Below are 5,905 nucleotides of genomic sequence, written 5' to 3'. Positions count from 1 at the left end.
TGGTAATGTTACTGTCTACAAAGCTCGACTTGTTGCGAAAGGTTTTCAACAAGTTCAAGGAGTTGACTACGATGAGACTTTCTCACCCGTAGCGATGCTTAAGTCTGTCAGAATCATGTTAGCAATTGTCACATTTTATGATTATGAAATTTGGCAAATGGATGTCAAAACTGCATTCCTGAATGGATTTCTAGAAGAAGAGTTGTATATGATGCAACCAGAAGGTTTTGTTGATCCAAAGGGAGCTAACAAAGTGTGCAAGCTCCAGCGATCCATTTATGGACTGGTGCAAGCCTCTCGGAGTTGGAATAAACGTTTTGATAGTGTGATCAAAGCATATGGTTTTATACAGACTTTCGGAGAAGCCAGTATTTACAAGAAAGTGAGTGGGAGCTCTGTAGCATTTCTTATATTATATGTGGATGACATATTGCTGATTGGAAATGATATAGAATTTCTGGATAGCATAAAAGGATACTTGAATAAGAGTTTTTCAATGAAAGACCTTGGTGAAGCTGCTTATATATTGGGCATCAAGATCTATAGAGATAGATCAAGACGCTTAATTGGACTTTCACAAAGCACATACCTTGACAAAGTTTCGAAGAAGTTCAAAATGGATCAAGCAAAGAAAGGGTTCTTGCCTATGTTACAAGGTGTGAAGTTGAGTCAGACTCAATGCTCGACCACTGCAGAAGATAGAGAGAAAATGAAAGATGTTCCCTATGCTTCAGCCATAGCCTCTATCATGTATGCAATGCTATGTACCAGACCTGATGTGTGCCTTGCTATTAGTTTAGCAGGGAGGTACCAAAGTAATCCAAGAGTGGATCACTGGACAGCGGTCAAGAACATCCTGAAATACCTGAAAAGGACTAAGGATATGTTTCTCGTTTATGGAGGTGACAAAGAGCTCGTCGTAAATGGTTACGTCGATGCAAGCTTTGACACTGATCCGGACGATTCTAAATCGCAAACCGGATACGTGTTTATATTGAACGGTGGAGCTGTCAGTTGGTGCAGTTCTAAACAAAAGCGTCGTGGCGGGATCTACGTGTGAAGCGGAATATGTAGCTGCTTCGGAAGCAGCAAATGAAGGAGTTCATATCCGATCTAGGTGTCATACCTAGTGTATCAGGTCCAATGAAAATCTTTTGTGACAATACTGGTGCAATTGCTTTGGCAAAGGAATCCAGATTTCACAAGAGGACCAAGCACATCAAGAGACGCTTCAATTCCATCCGGGACCAAGTCCAGGTGGGAGACATAGAGATTTGCAAAATACATACGGATCTGAATGTTGCAGACCCGTTGACTAAGCCTCTTCCACCAGCAAAACATGATCAGCACCAAGACTCCATGGGTGTTAGAATCATTACTGTGTAATCTAGATTATTGACTCTAGTTCAAGTGGGAGACTGAAGGAAATATGCCCTAGAGGCAATAATAAAGTTATTATTTATTTCCTTATATCATGATAAATGTTTATTATTCATGCAAGAATTGTATTAACCGGAAACATAATACATGTGTGAATACATAGACAAACAGAGTGTCACTAGTATGCCTCTACTTGACTAGCTCGTTGATCAAAGATGGTTATGTTTCCTATCCATGGACATGGGTTGTCATTTGATTAACGGGATCACATCATTAGGAGAATGATGTGATTGACTTGACCCATTCCGTTAGCTTAGCACTTGATCGTTTAGTATGTTGCTATTCCTTTCATCATGACTTATACATGTTCCTATGACTATGAGATTATGCAACTCCCGTTTACCGGAGGAACACTTTGTGTGCTACCAAACGTCACAACGTAACTGGGTGATTATAAAGGTGCTCTACAGGTGTCTCCGAAGGTACTTGTTGAGTTGGCGTATTTCGAGATTAACATTTGTCACTCCGATTGTCGGAGAGGTATCTCTGGGCCATCTCGGTGATGCACATCACTATGAGCCTTGCAAGCATTGTAACTAATGAGTAAGTTGCGGGGTGATGTATTACGGAACGAGTAAAGAGACTTGTCGGTAACGAGATTGAACTAGGTATTGAGATACCGACGATCGAATCTCGGGCAAGTAACATACCGATGACAAAGAGAACAACGTATGTTGTTATGCGGTTTGACTGATAAAGATCTTCGTAGAATATGTAGGAGCCAATATGAGCATCCAGGTTCCGCTATTGGTTATTGACCGGAGACGTGTCTCGGTCATGTCTACATAGTTCTCGAACCCGTAGGGTCCGCACGCTTAAAGTTCGGTGACGATCGGTATTATGAGTTTTTGTGTTTTGATGTACCGAAGGTAGTTCGGAGTCCCGGATATGATCACGGACCTGACGAGGAGTCTCGAAATGGTCGAGACGTAAAGATCGATATATTGGACGACTATATTCGGACACCGGAAGTGTTCCGGGTGATTTCGGAGTAAACCGGAGTGCCGGAGGGGTTACCGGAACCCCCCGGGGAAGTATTGGGCCTTAGGGGGCCTGAGGGGAGAGAGAGGGCAGCAGCCCAGGAGGTGGCGCGCCCCCTCCCATGAGGAGTCCGAATTGGACTAGGGGAGGGGGGCGCGGCCCCTCTTTCCCTCTCCCTCTCCCTCTCTTTCCTTCCCCCTTCCCTCTTCCTAGTTGGACTAGGAAAGGGGAGTCCTACTCCTACTAGGAGGAGGACTCCCCCCTCCTTGGCGCGCCCCAAGGGCCGGCCGGCCTCCCCCTTGCTCCTTTATATATGGGGGCAGGGGAGCACCTCTAGACACAACAATTGATCTCTTGATCTCTTAGCCGTTTGCGGTGCCCCCCTCCACCATAATCCACCTCGATCATATCGTAGAGGTGCTTAGGCGAAGCCCTGCGTTGGTAGCAACATCATCACCGTCATCACGCCGTCGTTCTGACGGAACTCTCCCTCAAAGCTCGGCTGGATCGGAGTTCGAGGGACGTCATCGAGTTGAACGTGTGCTGAACTCGGAGGTGCCGTACGTTCGGTACTTGGATCGGTCAGATCGTGAAGACGTACGACTACATCAACCGCGTTGTGCTAACGCTTCCGCTTTCGGTCTACGAGGGTACGTGGACACACTCTCCCCTCTCATTGCTATGCATCACCATGATCCTGTGTGTGCGTAGGAATTTTTTTGAAATTACTACGTTCCTCAACAGGAACCACCGACGTAGTCTTGGTAAACATCATCAGGGGAATTTTCTGGCGCCGTTGCCGGGGAGGATCTTCAACATAACTAGGTTCCTAATCACAAATCTCATCTCCTCGCAATTTACATTATTTGCCATTTGCCTCTCGTTTTCCTCTCCCCCGCTTCATAAAAAATTGCTGTTTTATTCGCCTCTCTTTTTCCGTTCGTCGTTTTCTTGCCGGATCTGTTTTTGAGTGCGACCTTGTTGTGTGGTCATCATGACTCAAGAGAACACCAAACTATGTGATTTCTCAAATACCAACAACAATGATTTTATTGGCACTCCGCTTGCTCCTCCCGCCACTAGTGTGGAGACTTGTGATATTAATACTGCTTTGCTAAATCTTGTTATGGCAGACCAATTTTCCGGTACTCCTAGTGAGGATGTCGCGTCCCATCTTAATACCTTCGTGGAATTATGCGATATGCAAAAGAAAAAAAAGATGTGGACAATGATGTGGTCAAGATGAAATTATTTCCGTTTTCTTTGCATGATTCTGCAAAAATTTGGTTCTTTTCTTTGCCTCGCAATAGTATTGATTCTTGGAACAAGTGCAAATATGCTTTCATCACTAAGTATTTTCCTCCCACAAAAATTATTTCCCTTAGAACCCAGATCATGAATTTCAAGCAACTTGAACATGAGCATGTTGCACAATCTTGGGAAAGGATGAAAATGATGCTAAGGAATTGCCCAACTCATGGGTTAAATTTTTGGATGATCATACAAAATTTTTATGCGGGCTTGAATTTTATTTCTCGTAATCTTTTAGATTCCGCCGCGGGTGGAACTTTTATGGAAATTACTTTGGGTGAAGCCACCAAATTGTTGGGGAACGCAGTAATTTCAAAAAAAATCCTACGATCACGCAAGATCTATCTATGTGATGCATAGCAACGAGTGGGAGAGTGTGTCCACGTACCCTCGTAGACCGAAAGCGGAAGCGTTATATCAACGCGGTTGATGTAGTCGTACGTCTTCACGATCCGACCGATCCTAGCACCGAATGTACGGCACCTCCGTGTTCAGCACACGTTCAGCTCGATGACGTCCCTCGTACTCTTGATGCAGTTGAGGCCGAGGGAGAGTTCTGTTAGCACGGCGGCGTGGCGATGTTGATGATGAAGGTACCAGCGCATGGCTTCTCCTAAGCACTACGACGATATGACCGAGGTGTGTAACTGTGGAGGGGGACACCGCACACGGCTAAGACAAATCTTGTGTCCTTTGGGGTGCCCCATCCCCACGTATATAAAGGAGGGAGGGAGGAGGAGGCCGGCCTAGGAGGAGGCGCGCGGCAAGGGGGTGCAATCCTTCTCCAAGTAGGTTTGACCCCCCTTTCCTATTCCTACTAGGAGAAGGAGGAAAGAGGAGGAGGGGAGAAGGAAAGAGGGGGCCGGCCCCCCAGACCCTAAACCAACTAGTCGTCAACCCGTGCACTTGCACGGGCTAGAGATTTTAAGAACGAACTAATTAGAGCTTCCCTGATATTTGTACAAATCGAACTTTATGTGCACAAACATTTCAACAGTGTCCAGTAGTCCGTCGGAACCAAGTGACATTCAAAATGCCGCCTATGGGAAATAAAAAATACTTGTCACATGGATCGAAATACATATATACGGACATTAATTCGTGGCTTCACAGGTTAGTTAGATGGAACCCACTTGCACCCAATGTCCATCAGAAGTTAAATTGTTTGCTCCAGTTTTCACTCCGATGGATCAACAATCTACAATATATAACATCATTTTTCCTGTTCCTGAAGCAGTCATACATGACCATTTTCAATCAACAAATTTATGAAAAAAAAATTAGAAAGTTCATTGTTATGTGTTATAGGAAATAGAAAATGAGTGCCATGGTACAATATGTGTGCTCAGATAGAACATTTACTCAGAGCGTGCCCATTAAAAAAATCAAGAACTTCATAAATAAAAATCTTTATCTAGAACATCATAAATGACTTGGCCGATATCCTTAAAATTGTCTCCCATAACTGTACATTTTATGTGTGACACAATCACACAAAGACATGGAATAACTCTTAACAAAAAGAAGGTATGGGAAAAATCCATCAGCTTGACAGCAAACTTTAAACTCAACTAAGCTGGATGCGTGGTTTCGGAGGATTTGCCTTTTGCCAACATAGTCATGAGCTAAACTCCTTTGTGGAGAAAAAAAAGAAAAAAACTACATAGTGAGCATGCGAGAGCAAGCCTTAAAAAATATACAAAGATTACGTATTACTTCAGTAATATTCAATCATAGATGAAACGGGGGACTCTTGACATGAAGTTCATGTTAATATGACTCGTGTAATCACAAAGTTGGACGTACCATCTGTATGAAGATTATTTGGATCGTAAACTGTAGAAATATAAAGGATCCCAAAATAACAAAATAGTTGAATCATTAGCGAGTTGAGGGCGGAATGGTGCTGATCAGCCATAATAATTACCAAACATTAGACTGAACATAACTACCTACGAAGACATCAAGAGACTGTAGTCAGACAGAATATTTGAATAAAAGAAAACAATCAATAGTGTTGCTTCCGAATTTCGAAGGATCACCCAGTTTTATGTTGCATGCAAGCCCGCATATCAACTATAAATCTTTGCAATTTGGATAGAGGCAAGATGATGGTAGGTGCACTTTAATTATATAGTGGAACCATCAGTATAAAAACTTATAAGACGAATTA

This window comes from Aegilops tauschii, chromosome 1 (assembly GCF_002575655.3).
Source record: "Aegilops tauschii subsp. strangulata cultivar AL8/78 chromosome 1, Aet v6.0, whole genome shotgun sequence".
Lineage (NCBI taxonomy): Eukaryota > Viridiplantae > Streptophyta > Magnoliopsida > Poales > Poaceae > Aegilops > Aegilops tauschii.
Note: the sequence above shows the minus strand (reverse complement) of the source record.